Below are 17,639 nucleotides of genomic sequence, written 5' to 3'. Positions count from 1 at the left end.
TAGGTACCTCCAGATCAGGGATTTCTACAACAAAACGCCAATACGACCGGCACGAACAAATTTTGAGCAGCTGTGTTCTAGAGATACGGACACTAGGGGACTCACGTCTAGAATGTACAGGGAAGTGATCTGCCAGAAGTCGCCCAATGACAACAGACTGAGTTACATGAGACAGTGGGAATCTGACCTAGGAGAGACTTTAGAGGACGACGATTGGGACAGAATTATTCAGGCGGCGGCAAAAAGCTCAATCTGCACCACATTAAAGGAGAACGCATATAAAGTCCTAATGAGGTGGTATTACACTCCGACGCGCTTAGCGAAATTTGTAAAAGGCTACTCTCCTCTCTGCCCTAAACAGTGCGGAGAGGCAGCAGATCTCCGACATATGCTGTGGTCTTGCACTAAAGTGGCCCCTATTTGGGAACAAATCAGAGATTGGATTCAGCGGATTCTCGATTTGGAGATCCCCCTGGACCCGTGGCTGTTCCTTCTGGGCAGACGGATCAAGGGTCTTTCAAATGCGTCGCATAAATTGATCGCGCATTTTGCCACTGCCACGAGATGTGAGATCGCAGCATTATGGAAACAGCAGGAGATACCCATTATCCCTAAGATCAGAAACAGAATTTGGCATGTTTGCCGGATGGAACAATTAACGAGTTTAGTTAATGACTCCGGCACAAATTTTCTAAAAGTTTGGGATCCATGGTTAACCCAAGAAGAAACCCCAGGAGTGAATGCCTCCTCAATCCTGCACTAACTAAATCAAGTGCGTTCTCCTTTAAGGACAGATTAGACAAAACGACATAGTGACGCACAGCTAACAGACATCCCGATAGCCATAGACAAAAGGAGAATAATGGTGAGAAGGGTAATAGAATCTATGTAAAGCTCGTCAAAATTTAAATCCGTAGCGAGGGCCGAGAAATCAGCAGACGACAAGTCTCCACATCCGCTCCAGAACCTGGAAATATACCGCCTCACCCCCCCCCCCACCACCTCCCCCCTCCCACCCTCTATCCCTGTCTCCATGTCACGTCAGTCTGGTCTTGTTTGTACTGTGTTAAGTAGTCAAGTCTAAATGTGGTCATTATGTGGTTCGACAAAAATGGAAATGTAACAACGGGCTGTGAAAAAATGGTTGTATTTGTACTTTCCAATAAAAATTGAAAGTTGAGAAAAAACAGTGTCTCTTGGAATGTTATCTGTGCTAGTCCTTCCCCCGGTGTGGATGTGTTATATATATATATATATATATTATATATATATATATTATATATAAATATATATAATATATATATGACCTCACTAAACTTAAGAAAAGAGAAATTGATTTTTATTTACATGCTGTGACACTATCGCATTATCACAAAGAGAGACTGTTACCACGCGGTTTTCGCATCAAAAACCAACCTACCATTGGCCGCAGCGACCCTGAGTTTTGTAGAAAATGGGTGGCTATTTTAAACAAGTGTTCGTTTGACTTAACCATTTTAGTTATAGAACAATCCACCAAAGAACTGACTAAGATTAGAAGGGATATTAAAGATTTTGAAGATAGGAGTGGGAACATTATGGCCATAGACACAACCACTGATTGGTTGGATAAAATTAAAAACATAACGGATGCTTACCGGGAAGGTCTTACCAAATACAAACGGATAAAGTTACAACAAGTCAAATTAGACTATAAAGAAAACAAAGTCTATAAATGGCTATTGGGTAGCAATGACACTGCACCAGGTGGATCCAGGCAGAGGAGGAAGTTTACACGGTATAGGAAAGCAGCGACAGGTGGCGCTAGTTGTAATACTAGCGATACGGATTATCAGATTCTAAGGATAACATCGCCACCACTAGTGCTTTTTTAGGACCCGCCAGTGTCCCTCACCAAAAAACCCAATACCCGATTTAAGTGCACGAGACAAACCAGGAGGGGGGGGTGGAAACCAAAGATTTCTGCCACGCGCGAGCAAGGAAAAGATGGAGCCCACGGTGGCGAAGGGACACAAACAGTGATACATAACATCTCCTCATACACACTGACACCAGCAGAAACGTCAGTACTCAATAAAGGCCTTTCATATGTTCCCACTCACTTACAGGACTCCTTCAATTGGGAGGTGGATATGTTTAAGTTAAATCGACGTCTGAGGCTTAAAGATTTTTTCAGTTACACTGATGAAAGGTTGGAATCCCTGAACCAGCCTTTGGAGTTGGTACCAACTAATAGATTTAAACCCTCTAGTTCCTTTGACCTACATGTGGTCAATCATAGTATCACAACTTTTATGGGTTTACTTGAGAAGGACACCAGACAGGCGGTCAAGAGTCACAAGACCAGCTTTCATAATTTGTCTAGAGACGAAAAGAATGCCTTAAAATCCCTCAAATCCAATACCGATATTATCATAAAAGCTGCTGATAAGGGGGGTGGTATAGTAGTGATGTCTTATAAAAACTACAGAGATGAAATTCTAATGCAGTTAAACCAACACTAGGCATTATAAAAAAAATGCCTGCCGATTCTACCCTTACCATAATAAGGAAATAGATTCCATCATTCATATGGGTTCCAACAATGGATGGATTTCGGATGAGACTGCTAAATTTCTAACACAGGATTTTCCCACAATACCTGTGATGTACTCACTACCTAAAATACACAAGTCTTTGACTTCGCCACCAGGGTGACCCATAATTTCGGCACGGGGATCCCTCTGCCACCCACTTTCACAATATGTGGATAATTTTTTGCAGCCATTAGTACAACAAATGACATCGTATGTACAAGATACTACCAGCTTTATTAACCAACTGGCGGAGATCAAACATGATCTGAAAGGCGTTCTGTTGGTCACTCTAGACGTCTCTAGTCTATATAATAGTCCTCCCAATATATATTTTTTAAATTAGTTTTTAATTACTTTTGTGAAAAGCGTAAATAAAAAACACAGTCTGAGGTTATTTTGAAACAGAATAACACGTGAATTTATTATTGGATAAAGTTTTTGTTTGTACTTCTATTCAAGGGTGCATGGACAATAGAAGAGTTCTATTCATCGCCAGTGCTGCCACTCACCTCGCCATGCTCCTCTATTGGTCATTGCACCAGAACAGAGGAACCAATGAGCGAGGGATGGGCGGGACTTCCGGTTGAGGATCTCCTTCAAAGGTCAGCATCTGAGAAGGGTCATTACTCTTTCACAAAGTGCAGTAGATGCACGAAACGCGTCAGAGTTCATTCTCTAGATGATTTTTTCTTTTTAAATGATGTCTTTGCCGTTCAGGGTTGTTCATTAAATTTTTGTATTGGAAAATCGCCATCCAGCTTCCGGAACGCATGAGGCACTTGCTGGCACGCTGTGCACCGCCATCTTTCTCCCTATCCAGGGTGATTTTCTACTATATACGAACATTCCTCATCAGGACGGAGTTGATGTCATCAGGGATTTATTGGGAAGGTATCCCATTCCGCATGGACCACCAGCAGAATTTCTTATGGTTCTGATTGAATTAATCTTACATAAGAACTTTTTTAAGTTCGAGAGGCCATATTACCTTCAACTAATGGGGACGGCGATGGGGTCCAATATGGCCCCATCTTATGCAAATCTCTACATGGACGCATACGAAAAGACCCACCTTCTCACTGATGCACCAAACTCTGGATGTATCGTACATTACAAAAGATTTATTGACGATATTTTCATGCTCTGGGAAGGATCTGAGAAAGATCTATTAGAATTCGTGGCCCATATTAATGAGATACCATCCACTATTAGGTTTACGGAATGCCACAATGACACACTGTAGGCGGACGCTCACAGAGGTATGCAAGGGAGACTGATTATAGTGAAATTAAATAAGCCTTTTATTGCGCCTTTTCCTTAACATCAGGAAATCATCCAAACAAGGGGTAAACAAAGCTTCTATTCACTTGGGAGTATTTCTAGTGAAATACTATGCGGTTCACAACTCCCTTAGATAAGCATGTCTCCCAGCCCCAAACATATAGCATGAAATGAACAGATATAAAAAGTCTTGTAAATAAAAGTCTTATCTGTTCCTTGTGGTTTGGAGGGAAAATCTTCTCTGTCCCTGGTTGCTACCTTTTCTGCAGGGTTTGTCAGCATTCAGGTTTAGAAGTTTCCCCTGTGGCTTGAAAGCAGCTCTGCTGTTTCTTCTGGCAGGGCTCAAGACAAGTGTGAGAGTCAAGGACAATCCCTGCTCTGTCTCCAAGTTCAGCTCAGGTGTGAGCTAAGGAGTCTCTCTTCCTGTCTCAAAAGACAGGCTTTTCTAAGCCATCTAATCAGGCAGGTGGTGTTTGTTAATTGACTACCAGCAGTTAACCACCACACTGCTGGATTAGAGGCACATTACCTGAACAGGGATAACTCCCCTGTTACACACACAAATTACATTTCTGGACTCTGTGGTATTTGTCAACAATGGTAAACTTGGTACACGTGTTTTTCACAAACCAACAGATCGGAATACTTTATTGGACGCCAGGAGTCATCATCCATTGACATTAAAGAAAGGCCTCCCATATTCTCAAATGTTGAGAGCAAGACACATCACAAGCAACCCATTGGAGGTGGACACTGCACTGAAAGAGATGGCAGACCGATTCACAGAAAGAGGATACCAGGAAGATGAGATATCACAGGCCCTGGCAAAGGCAAGAATTCCCACCCGGGAAGAACTCATTTTGCCGCCCATCAAACAATCTGAAATGGATCGATTTAATGTGATCTCCACTTACAGTACATCATCGGGATTGATACAAAAGAGCATCAGAAAGAACTGGCATATTCTAGCCAACGACAAAAGAATTGGGAAACATTTCACAACACCACCTCTTTTTTGCTACAAAAGAGGACCAAGTCTGGGAGACACATTATCTTCATCAGACCCTGTGGACAAATATATGCCACCCACATCTTAGTTGACAAAACACCATGGGGTGCATAAATGCAAGGGCTGTATTAATTGTCAGTATCTTCTTCTGGGGAAATCCTTCACTCATCCACATAGTGGAATTCCTATCAAAATCAATAACTTTTTGAATTGCGAATCGAGGTATGTGGTGTATATCATCAGATGCCCATATAGATTATACTACGTGGGCAAAACATCCAGGATGCTGAAAGAACGGATTGCTCTACACAGGTCGTCTATTAGAAAGGCACTGTTACAGACCACGGACCAAGATGAATTGAGACATCTACCAGTTGCAAGACATTTTAAGAACTTACAACACACTCTGGCGACTTTCCGATGTATGCCGATAGCACAAGCTCATGTTTCAAACAGAGGAGGAAACAGAAACAAGATCTTATTACAGATGGAAGCAAGATTTATATTCAATTTGAACACCATGACCCCGAAGGGTCTGAATGAGGACCTTACTCTAGGATGCTTCTTATAATATGAACAATGAATAACATGAATTATCTTGTCTTTTTCCTTACTTATTTGATAACTTACAACACTGTGCTTTATCCTTTTATATAGATTACAGCCCATGGCTTGGACTCTTCATTTACTTATGGTTGACATGATGATATGGACATTGCATGTTTGCTACTCTTGGGTGGATATTCTCCACTTAATGTATGCATTTATTTTTCCTTATGTTTCTTCACTCCTTGTCCTCACATTGATGTTTTGTGGTTTGCCCCCCTTTTGTTCTCTTGCTGGTGTTTGTTGATTGACATGACTATGATGTGTATCCATAGGGGAGCCTCTATTTACCATATATTTGATGCATGTGACTTTTTATTTAAATATAGTCACACAGGTAAAAGCCTACTGTATATGGGTGTTCGTCACCCTATCTGTAAGATACTGATGTCTATAATTATGGCTTTACTAAGATACTCCTTGGTTGGGTGTACATGTGTCTTGTCGGTCTATGTAGGTTATTAGAGTTTCTGTAGGTATTTGCCAGATATGCTGTGATGGTAGAGATGCATTCTATTTGGGTATAGACTGTGGGCATATTGATAGAGGCTTATAGCCTATACAGTATTTTCAACATCTCTGCTTATTTGATTAGGCAAGCATCTTTAATATTGCCTTTATCTTTTTTTGTATTACATTGGTGCTACATTACTGTCATATTCGCAGGGTGCCTGCTGCCACCACGGAGTGATTAACTGTCCTGCGCATGTGCTAAGTGTTATCAAGTACTGGCCCTGGACTGAGGTTATGTTTAAGTCTTTTACTGACTCCTCCTGTGCCGTCACGTATGCTGGCGTCACGTATTGGGGCCGCAGATGCGCAATGGATGTGCCACACTCAAGATGGCGGTTCCAACAGACCAGTACTGTGATGCAAATGCGCATTACAGTGCCTCCTCCAAGATGGCGGATCCGCAAACACACCAGTTTATTTGATTTTCGCGGGCTCACCACGATTAGGTAAATATGCACAGGTGATTTTCTGTATGTTTTTTGATATGTATGTCATGTCTGTCATTTGTATGTTGCACCCCCCTTGAGAAAGGTTCCGTTACCGAAACATCGGGATCGGTTGTCTGTCTACACATGCTTTATTATATATTTTTTATCTTCTGGATGTGAGTGCTGCCTCTTTTTGCCTGACGCAAGGATGGTAATATGTTTTATATATATATATATATATTTTTTTTTTTATTATTATTATTAAGGTTATGGTGGGTTAAAAAAGTGACAAAAACCCTCCACAGTAAAACATATAGTGAATGGAAATATTACTGTATGCTCATTTGCATGTCTTATATATGTCTGCAACCCCACCTTTCACCATTATCACCCAGCACACAGCAATTCCACTGCAGCAAGGGATTCTGGGAAATTACATGCAAATGAGCACACAGTGACACCTTTTGTCTCAAGCTCACATATATATATATATTGTGTTTGGGGGTGGTAATCAGCATAGCTATCCACCCGGTTAGAGATAGCTGGACTAAATGTGTATATATTCTCCAAAGCGAGTAGGCCTTTATTTTGAATGTTTTGCTGTGTTAAAGAAACAGGCGCTATAAAGCCTGATTTTAGTTTCACTTTAAACGGTCTCCATTGCGCACCTCTGCACATATCTCTTACAGTCCCCCAGCCTTCAACTGAAAGGGGCCCGTCCCTTTTTGTGAACAAGATGTGGGGTTCACGCTCCCTTGATGCTTTCCCACATAGTGTGCCCCCAAAAGCACAAGTCCAGGTACCCAGAGTCCTTCGTTACACTGAAAGAGTTCAGGACCCAGATTTTTCCTTTTTTTTGGATTAGCAGCTTGAAAGGTACACGCCCTGATTTCCTATCGGGGAACGGCCCAAAATTATGGTCGGTAATTGAATGAAGGGTACACACTCCCTGAAAACATACCCTCAGGTTGCGCCCCAACTTGCACATTACGTCGTGCACAGGGTCCATTCGGTACACTGAAAGACTGTCCTGTCCCTGTCTTGGATCCTTGATGAAGGGTACACATTTCCCTGATTTCCCGCTGGGGTGCGCCCCAACTCAGTCTATCCTTGGTAAGGTTCTAGGCAGCCCCCTCCCCAGTGTCGCATCAGTGAGAGGCTCCCCCTTCATTAGCGCGGATAGGTGCCCGGATTCCCTGGGGTAGAATCAAGCCAGGCCTCTTTAACTGCTGCTGACTGCAAGGTCTCTGAAAGCCTGCCCTGTTGCTGCATCTCAGCAGCGCCTCCAATTGTAGCCCCCCCCCCTCCTCTCTGGAAGATGTTGCTGCTACTGATGTCTGTGGTGCGGTCATACCTGTGAGGGTCCAGGACAGCTGCGTGTCCGCGATGTTGTGGGGTAACAGGACAGGCTTCCGGTGATCCTTAGATTCTTTCCATGTGGTGACAGCGCCAACAGTCACAGCAGGATGCAGTATAACTGCAGGCAGTCCCTACCATGACAGTCTTACTCCTATACTTCAGGCTAATAGACTGCAACTCAGCCAGAAGTATATAAACGGGAACTTTATTTACAGCAACCACTGCAGATGGTATAACAGTGTTGCATATGGTAGAGAGAAGGGTTTCAGGCCCTTGGATGGTGCTCGCCAATAGATAATGTGATGAGGCCTTGTGCTAAGCACAGATCTTAGCTCCTCAACCCAGGAGGGGCTGAAGAGGACTCCAACACACACACTCCTCTCCCCAGGAGGGGCGGAGGCGAACTGACTACTATAATTTGTAACATCCTTCCTAATGCAAAAGGGGAGGGCACAGGGTCTGCTCCAGTGGTGGGATTCAGATGGTTCGCACCAGTTTGTGCGAACCTGTACCTAAAATTTCCCACGTTCGCCGAACCGGTGCGAGAAGGGAGAGAGCAGAGCTTCTGCTAAGGGGCTGGGCAGCTTGATCCATCCTGATTGGCTGCTGCTGTGTAATGCAGCCAATCAGGAGGTGGCAGGAGCCTGGGGGTGGGGCCAAAGAGCGGAGAAAAAGCATGGAGCAGAGAGATGAGGCTCCTGTGTGTCTCCTGCCTGCCTATGTCTGTCTCTTGTATTGTTTGCCTGCCTGTCTTGGTGTCCTGCCTCATGGTGCTGTTTTTGCATTTGTATTGGTCAGGATTTTTTTTGCAGCCTGGGGCTTTTGGTCAATAGGTGCAAAGGGCTGGCTTTGCATAATCTAGTTGTGGTTTACTTTGACTACTTACTGTCATGTGTAGGTTTATACATTTTCATTTCAGACCACAAAAATCCATTTCAATTAGATTAGTCACTCTAGAATGTAAAGAAATAGTCAGGTTAAGTGTGGAAATAAATTCCATGGTATTTGTTGGTTGCATTTAATACTCAAATAGATTCAGTCATAGCTGTTTTTCATAAGACAAAACAGAGAGAACTGACAGGTATTCAGGTTTTACAATTGGAAAGGGAAGGAGTGAATTACATAGATGAGTTTCACTTCCCTTTTTACCATGCTTTTGATTTTTATGTCGGCAAAGAAAAGAATCACTTTAGGGTACGTGTGATGTTGAAAGATGTTGTGCATTATAATTGAATGAAGCTTGGCAACTTCTTGTGAACTTACAAAATGTTCTTTCTGACATTGTTTTGATTTTCAGTTGTGCCACCCACAGACTACTCTTTTAACATTGTCAGATGGGACTAAAAATGTTGAAACTAGTTCCACAACATTAATGGGAAGAAACTGTCTCTTTTTTTGCCAAACCGGACACATCATGCCTGTTTTCTGTTACTAAAAAAGGTGGTCACATTTGTGTAGAATTGTTTATCCAATTATTTTAGTGAACTGAGCTTCTATTTGGAAAATCAGTTTGCTTAAATTACATTGTTTTAAATTTCCTCCCAGTAATCTATATTTTAATTTCATGTAGCACATGTACCCCCACCCTCAAGGAGAATCAAGTTGCGGCTACTAGCTGTTGCGGTGCAGTATACCTGTGAGGGTTCAGGAGAGTGGTCTGCGATGGGGTGGAGACCAGGCCAGGCTTTTGGTGTCATCTTGGGTTTTGGGTTCGGTATCAGCGCCTCCAGCTTTTTGGGCTCCAAGCAGATTGGAGGCAGTCCTTCCATATTCCTCTGTTCCCCTTTACAGCTTGGGATTTATTTCTCCCTAGTCTGGCTGGCTGTTATTTTCCGTCTCAGCAGATTGCTGCATGTGAAAAGGCAACATTATTGCTACATGTTGTTTACACAGCCTGTGTTGGTTGCCTGCAGCTCATATTCTCCTAGCTGAGTGTGGGCTAGTCCTACCCCCTGTCCTTGCTGACAGTTAGTATAGTCTCACTTCCCATCTAGTGTGACCCTTGCTCCTCACTTCCTTTTCACCCTGGACTCTGAGTGAGTAACTGCCTGCTATTTACCCCAGCAAGGCCTTTTTGTTTTACACTGTCTCATCCTTGATACACTGCACTTAACACAGAGAAGTACTCTCTACCTACATTACATCTACAAGTACCTTTCTCCCTTTGATTTTCCCTCAATAAAACTAAGAAAGACAAAAGGAATTGTTTGTGCCTTGGAAGAGGGAAGACATGAGTTAAGCTTACTGGAACTAATCATACATCATTCGTGACCCTGGTTTCAGCAAAGTAATACAAAGACCGTGTGTTGGGGAATCACACAGGAGCTACTACTCAAAGACTTTATACTATACAGAATGGTCTCTGCACCCCAGGACAAGCAAGCAGCTTTACACTGCCAGACAGGGCAGCAAGCTTTATACAGCAAACTGCACACAGCCTGCAGCCTTACGAACAAGCAAGCAGATTTACACTGGTCACAGAGCCTGCAACTTCACACAAGGCAGCAGCGCTGCAGTCAGACAGTACATCTTACACAGAACTTTGATTGCCTTTTTCTGTTTGAGTTCACTCTCTGTACAGCTCCATAGCGAGGAGCTACCATCTCAACTACCCCTGCGCATGTCCCCACGGCTAGCGCCACCAAGTGCCACGCCACCGGACACCCGCCAGGACACGGGTCAGAGCCACCGGACACCTGTGAGTACAGCTACCCCTACACTGAACGCTGCAGGACACCGCTCGGCACCATCTGAGTCGCCCATCGCTGACGCAGGTAACAGACCGCACGCCACACGCACTGGCTAAAGGCCTACACACACCTACAGCATGGCAGAACTCAGATCCTCACCAGACATCACGCAGGAGAGTGACCACTCAGACACAGAGACTGCTGCGCAACTGCAACAGGCACAGGCAGACGCAAGGCCTAAATGGACAGTCACATTGACACAAAAGGCCCGTGAAAAATATGAGGCTGACATTGACGCACACCGCGAAAAATTAGAGAAGGCCTGGGAGGACACTGATCGTGAAATAAGTAATGTCGCAAGTGCTAGCGATCAAGAAACCCAGATCAAACAAGCTATTACTCAGATTAAGTCATGCCATAGACGTTACGTAACGCTGTCACAGGCATATTTCACCTGACAAGAACTAATACAGAAAACAGCACGCGGGAACGCGACCTGCAAAAGTAAATTGACCTGGAACGTGATGGCATCGTGCAGACCACCATCACGGACGCCCAAAGCGAGAGAAAAGAGCTCCTCCTGGAGACCGCATCACAGCGCTCCAGCACATCCAGACACTCGTCACGGTCAGCAAGATCAGCGCAATCTAACGTGTCCAGCGCCAGCGCACTACCAAGGCGTGAGCCACCGCAGAGGCCGCACGTGCCAGGGCCGAATATGGTCGGAGAGAGGCAGCCGTAAGGGCAGAAAGAGCGCGCTTGGAAGAGGAGGAAGAGAACGCCGCCAATGCCACCGCTGCCGCTGTCAATAATGCCGCCGCTGCGCGTAGAAAGGCCGAACTGGACGCGGATCTAGAAGCTCTAACCAAAGAAGAGGACGCCGCTGCCGCCTTAGCCCAAGCCGAAGTCTTAGAAGCAGCTGTACGACGGGACGGCGGGGAGCAACCGAACAGACAGATAGCCTCAGAGGATCCAGTCCAACGCACTGAAGACTACGTAAGGAGCCTCTTCAGCATAAACACCAGCGCACCATCTCAACACAGAGGGAGTGACTCCACAGACACCGAAGACGTGCTAGGTCCACGAGGAGAAAACGCTGTTCCTTCAATGGTACATGCTGCCTGGAATAGCCACAGCCGCAACCGTGATCCACACGCCAGCGCGCACACGGATGCACCACAACAGGCTCGCAATCCAGGTACACCCACACGGGAGAACACAGCCCCTCACACTGACCAGCAGTCATCACGCGTCCACGCCAAGGAAGAGGCGACCGCACGGACCCTCCCAGCAACTACCTCAGAACGTGACCAACACGCCGATGCCCCAGGCCTGACAGACATAGCCAAGTACATGATCCGGCGTGACCTGGTGCAAACAGGACTCACCAACTTTGACGACCATCCTGAGAACTACCGGACGTGGAAGTTCACGTTCAAGGATGCAATCAAGAGCCTGGGCTTCTCAGCAAGGGAAGAGCTCAACCTGCTATCCAAATGGCTGGGAAACGAATCCAGGGAGCACGTGAAGAGACTTCGGACGGCAAACGCGAACCACCCCCAAGTAGGTCTTGACCTAGTGTGGGAAAGGCTAGAAGAGTGCTACGGTAGCCCCAAAGCAGTCGAGGTTTCGCTCTTCACAAGAGTCGACAGCTTTCCCAAGATCACAGCTAGAGACTACTCGAAGTTACGAGAGCTCAGGGACCTGCTGCAAGAGCTGGAGTTTGCAAGAAAAGACCATTCCTTAACTGGTCTCAACGTCCTAGACTCAGCTCGTGGAGTGAGACCCATCCTGGAGAAGCTACCCTTCAACCTCCAAGAAAGGTGGATTTCACAAGGCTCCAAATACAAAAGGGAGAAGCAAGTCGCCTTCCCCCCATTCTCATTCTTCTTGAGCTTCATCCGCGAAGCGGCAAGGGCAAGGAACGATCCCAGCTTCATCTTGGGTGCACAAACCACACACAGTGCAAGCAGCCTGAGGAATGAGAGACCAGTGGCGAGGCACGGCAACACTCAAACACCCATCTCGGTCCACAGGACGGACGTGTCCCCCACGACCCAAACTACTCCCGATCAGTCGGTCGCCGGAGACGAGGAACCAAGGGACCCAAGCAGGGAATGTCCCATACACAAGAAGCCACACCCACTTAACAGGTGCTTTGGGTTCAGGATGAAGTCCCTAGAGGAACGCAAGACGTTACTCAGAGAATTCGGAGTTTGCTTCAGGTGCTGCAATTCCACGACTAACCTAGCCAGAGACTGTAAAGAAGACATCAAATGTGTAGTGTGCAAAAGTGACAAGCACATCGTTACATCCAGAGGCGCTGACACTCCACCAACTCAACAACCCATCCTCCGTAGCGGAGCATGGCGGGGAGGAAGGAGAAGGAGAGCCAACGTCCGTCACTTCTCAGTGCACAGAGGTTTGCGGAAAAGGAAGTGACAAAATATCCTGCTCTAAAATATGCCTTGTCGCAGTGCACCCCCAGGGACAACCTGAGAAGGCTATCCGGATGTATGCAATCCTCGACGATCAAAGTAACAGATCGTTGGCGAAGACGGAATTCTTCAACTTATTCAACTCACAAGACAATGCCTCACCCTACACCCTCAGAACCTGTGCAGGGTCAACTGAGACAACAGGGAGAAGAGCGAGCGGCTACGTCATACGTTCAGTGGATAACAGAGTGAAGATGGCTCTCCCCACCCTCATCGAGTGCAACTACATGACTGCAAACAGGGACGAGATTCCCACACCAGACGTGGCACGTCATCACCCGCACCTCAGAGGAATATCCAACTACATCCCACCGGTAGAACAAGGTGCCAAGATCTTGCTGCTGCTCGGTAGGGACATCTTGAGGGTGCACAAAGTCCGTAAACAGCATAACGGACCCCACAACGCACCATTTGCCCAAAGACTTGACCTAGGATGGGTGATAGTGGGCAACATGTGCACTGACAAAGGACACGAACCTGACTATGTCAACGCCCGCAGAACGGGGATAACAGAATGTGGACACACATCTCTCTCCGAACCGTGTCTTGGCCACCTCCAAGCGACAGGAAGGGCAAGTGAAGAGAAGACACAAGGTCATACTCCCGAGACCATCAAAAACATCTTCGCATCAGAGGGATGTGACAATGGCCTAGGATGCTCAGTAGTCCAGGCAGCTAAGGATGATGAGTCGACTCCACTGTAGGAAGAATGTAAACTCCCAAAGGTGACCGACAAAGGGATCGTCCAAAAGACAATAAACAATCGGACGGTCCTCCCCCGAGCAATGGCACGGCTAAGACGTACAGTTGTTCCTCTCCGCAGAATACCAAGTGGCAAAGCAGCCAGCTGCCACGGCTGGCATAGCCGCAAAAGATTGCGCCTTGCAGGTGAAGCCACAGTGGCAAAAAGACTGTCATCTCACACGTCAAAAAAGAAATAGTCGCAGAGACATTTCACAAAGGGATTTACAAGGACAAAAGAGACTGTTCTTCGTCATGTCCAGGGAGAGAACAACCTCCTGACGGCAGTTAACAAAGAGACACAAAAGATGTTAGCAAACGCCAACCTAAGATTACACAAAATAGCTTCCAATAGTGCCATAGTGAGAAAGGCGTTCCACGCAGATGATCACGCAAACGATCTCAAGAATTGGGATCTGGGGGCCGACACGCCTCCCATACAGCGGAGCCTGGGGATAAGCTGGAATCTTAAAACAGATACATTTACGTTCCAGGTAGCCATCGAGGAAAAACCCTACACACGACGCGGAGTCCTGTCCACTGTTAACAGTCTTTACGACCCGCTAGGATTCATAGCTCCTGTCACTATACAAGGCTAGTCTCTTCTCAGAGAAATGTCCTTCGAGAAGCAGGACTGGGACACCCCACTACCTCCAGAAAAACGGAAAGAGTGGGAAACGTGGAACTATTCCTTGAAGACCCTTGAGCAACTTCCGATCCCACGCCCCTAATCGCCTATATCTCTCACCGCTGCACACAGCAAAGAGCTTTGCGTGTTCTCAAATGCCTCCACAAAGGCCATAGCAGCGGTGGCCTACCTAAAAACCACGGACGTGGGTGGAAGTTACCATATCAGGTTCATTCTTGGCAAGGCTAAGCTGGCGCCACAACCCGACCACACTATACCCAGACCCGAGCTATGTGGCGCAGTGTTAGCGGTAGAACTGGCAGAACTTATCGAAAACGAGATGGACTGCAAACCAGATGCTGTAAGATTCTACACAGAGAGCAAGGTGGTACTGGGCTACATATGCAACAAGAAAAGAAGATTCTACGTATACGTAGCCAACCGTGTAGAAAGAATCGGGAAGTCAACCCGACCAGAACAATGGCACCACGTGCCCACAGATTAAAATCCTGCAGACCATGCCACCAGATCAGTGCCTGCAGCGCAACTACAGAACACGGCGTGGCTCACAGGACCAACGTTTCTTACGCAGCCCGCGGAAACGCCATCAACCCCAGTTGGCGCTTTTGAACTCGTGGATCCTGAGAAGGACACGGAGATAAGGTCTCAAATATCCATGCTACTCACTAATGTACTGCACAGAAACACAATCGGACTATAACAAGGAAGAACTGACTATCAGTTCTGTGGACTCTGAGAGACATTGTGGTGCATCAAGCAAACCTAGAGCTGTGCATCCACCTGGCCTCCCTTACCGAAAATGGCCAAAGGACTTTAAGCTGGTGGTACTGGCCGGTATCCCATCGTTATGTGGACATGAGCTTTGCATTGTTATGTTGTTGTATTGCACATATGTTGCACATATTCCAGGAATATAGTGGTATCTCCAGATACCAGACGGGGAGTGTCCTGGAACCAGATTCCATATTCCTCTGTTCCCCTTTACAGCTTGGGATTTATTTCTCCCTAGTTTGGCTGTCTGTTATTTTCCTTCTCAGCAGCTTGCTGCATGTGAAAAGGCAACATTATTGCTACACGTTGTTTACACAGCCTGTGTTGGTTGCCTGCAGCTCATAATCTCCTAGCTGAGAGTTGGCTATTCCCACCCCCCTGTCCTTGCTGACAGTTAGTATAGTCTCACTTCCCATCTAGTGTGACTCTTGCTCCTCACTTCCTTTTCACCCTGGACTCTGAGTGAGTAACTGCCTGCTATTTACCCCAGCAAGGCCTTTTTGTTTTACACTGTCTCATCCTTGATACACTGCACTTCAGACAGAGAAGTACTCTCTACCGACATTACATCTACAAGTACCTTTCTCCCTGTGATTTTCCCTCAATAAAACTAAGAAAGAGAAAAGGACTTGTTTGTGCCTTGGAAGAGGGAAGACATGAGTTAAGCTTACTGGAACTAATCATACATCATTCTTGACCCTGGTTTCAGAAAACTGTGCCTGTGTGATATATTACTATGTTGCCTTTTCTGCCTCTGAGCTACAGCAACCCCAGAGATCTTTTCTCAGAATGGGCTATTCTGCCCTCCCTCTGTCTTGCTGACAGTTGGTCTGTCCCTAGACTATTCTTGTTTCCCAGATCCCCCTCACTGTCTTTTACTTCCTGACACTGACTGAGTGAGTACCCCTTCTATTTTACTCTCCTCCCGGCAAAGTCCAATCCTTTTCACCTTCCCTTAACTACGAACCACCTATAGAGAAGCACTCTCACAACACCATTACATCCACAAGTGCCTGTATATACTGCTCCTTTCCTAATAAAGTGAAGAAAATATTACAGGACTTGGTGTGCTTTGGAAAGGGGGCTGAGTTGAAGCTATCTGAGTTGAAGCTACCCTAGACATGACCCTGGGTCCAGAATACACTGACTCAATCCAGGCAGGTGTAAAATAGTAACTAAGGGGCTTTATTGCAGTCACTGCATAGATGGTATTACAGCGATGCAGGGTCTCAGATGATCCCAGGCATTTGGATGGTGCTTGCTCATGAGTCTGGAGCCTTGATGATTCAGGCCAGTCAGCCTTGTGGCCTGACTGGCCTCTCCCACTCCCTAGAGGGGAGGAGAGGGAACTCATATCCTCTCCTTAGGAAGGAGGGGAACAGACTGACTAAATTTCTATCTTCCCCTCTGAGGAACCAGGAAGGGGCGGGCTCAGGGTCTACCTATTCCAGATAGGCTATACATAGGCTATGAGTCACCACCACACTTGTGTCACTCAGAGAGGAGCATGAGGGGGGGGGTTCAAAAGCCCACAAAATGGCCTGTCACAGCCTAGACTGCTTAGGGCTTACGTAACAGGGGGGAAAGACAGGCAGAATAGACTAACCATGTTACATTCAGATAAACTAGTCATTGTGAATCTTAATGGACTGAAAACACAAGTTTGTCCTTCATGTGACCCAACACCAGTTGCAGTATCGGGTCATTACATTAATAACAATAATACTTTGCATTTAAATTGATTTTCTATGGAAATAATGCTTGCACATTTTGTACTGACTTTGTATCACAAATTGATATGGGGTCTCTATGTAGATCATATAAACTATGTAAGAAACACTGAATATAGCTGGGCTATTGTTATTACTATTATTTATTTCTTGCATGCTTTTTTAAAGGAAATTCTGTCGCAGATGGTCAATGTGAATAATAAATCTTGTAAATACATTTAATTTATTTTGTATCTGGCCTCTTTCCTTGCTCTGATTAGTGAAACCTCAACTTTAAGAACATGCTTGATATTGTTCTTATAGAGTAGCCACACCAGTAAATTCACAGAGGCCTCACGTTATAGTTTATCTCCCAAGCATCATAAAGTATTAGAGCAATGGAAAATTTTGCAAAACTGTGCTATATTTACATTGAAAAAGTTTCTAAAGCATTTCTAAATTGTAGTAAATGAGGAGATGCCTTATAATAGCTGAGGGAGGAGGGGGCTAAGAGGATGAAGGGAGGGGGTTGAGAGGAGGAGGTGGGGGGTGAGAACCGGTTGCTAACATTTCTGAATCCCACCACTGGTCTGCACCATGATTGGCTGCAATACAGACCCAGTGTCACCACCTCTCCTGCCACTCAGGGAGTCTGTGTGAGGTGGTCAAACCCCACAGGATAGCCACTCACTGCCTGTACCTAGGAGAACTTACATGACAGGGGGGGGCAGAAAGATAGCTGGACTAGCCATGGCTAACCTACAAAAACCGAGACTGTCCGGGCTAAATCGGGACGTCTGGTCACCCTA

At 45.9% G+C, this 17,639-nt stretch overlaps 1 long non-coding RNA gene across 1 annotated transcript in view; it reads right to left on the bottom strand.

The window, feature by feature from the left end:
- Nucleotides 1-17,639, bottom strand: part of LOC142491103 (uncharacterized) — a 99,128-nt gene that overhangs the window by 73,685 nt on the left and 7,804 nt on the right. Inside the window, exon 2 of the long non-coding RNA XR_012800282.1 lies at nucleotides 9,407-9,620. This is a non-coding gene — a long non-coding RNA (uncharacterized LOC142491103). The remainder of the gene's footprint in view (nucleotides 1-9,406; nucleotides 9,621-17,639) is intronic.

This window comes from Ascaphus truei, chromosome 3, assembly GCF_040206685.1.
Source record: "Ascaphus truei isolate aAscTru1 chromosome 3, aAscTru1.hap1, whole genome shotgun sequence".
Taxonomy (NCBI): domain Eukaryota; kingdom Metazoa; phylum Chordata; class Amphibia; order Anura; family Ascaphidae; genus Ascaphus; species Ascaphus truei.
This window is presented reverse-complemented; position numbering and strand designations above follow the sequence as displayed.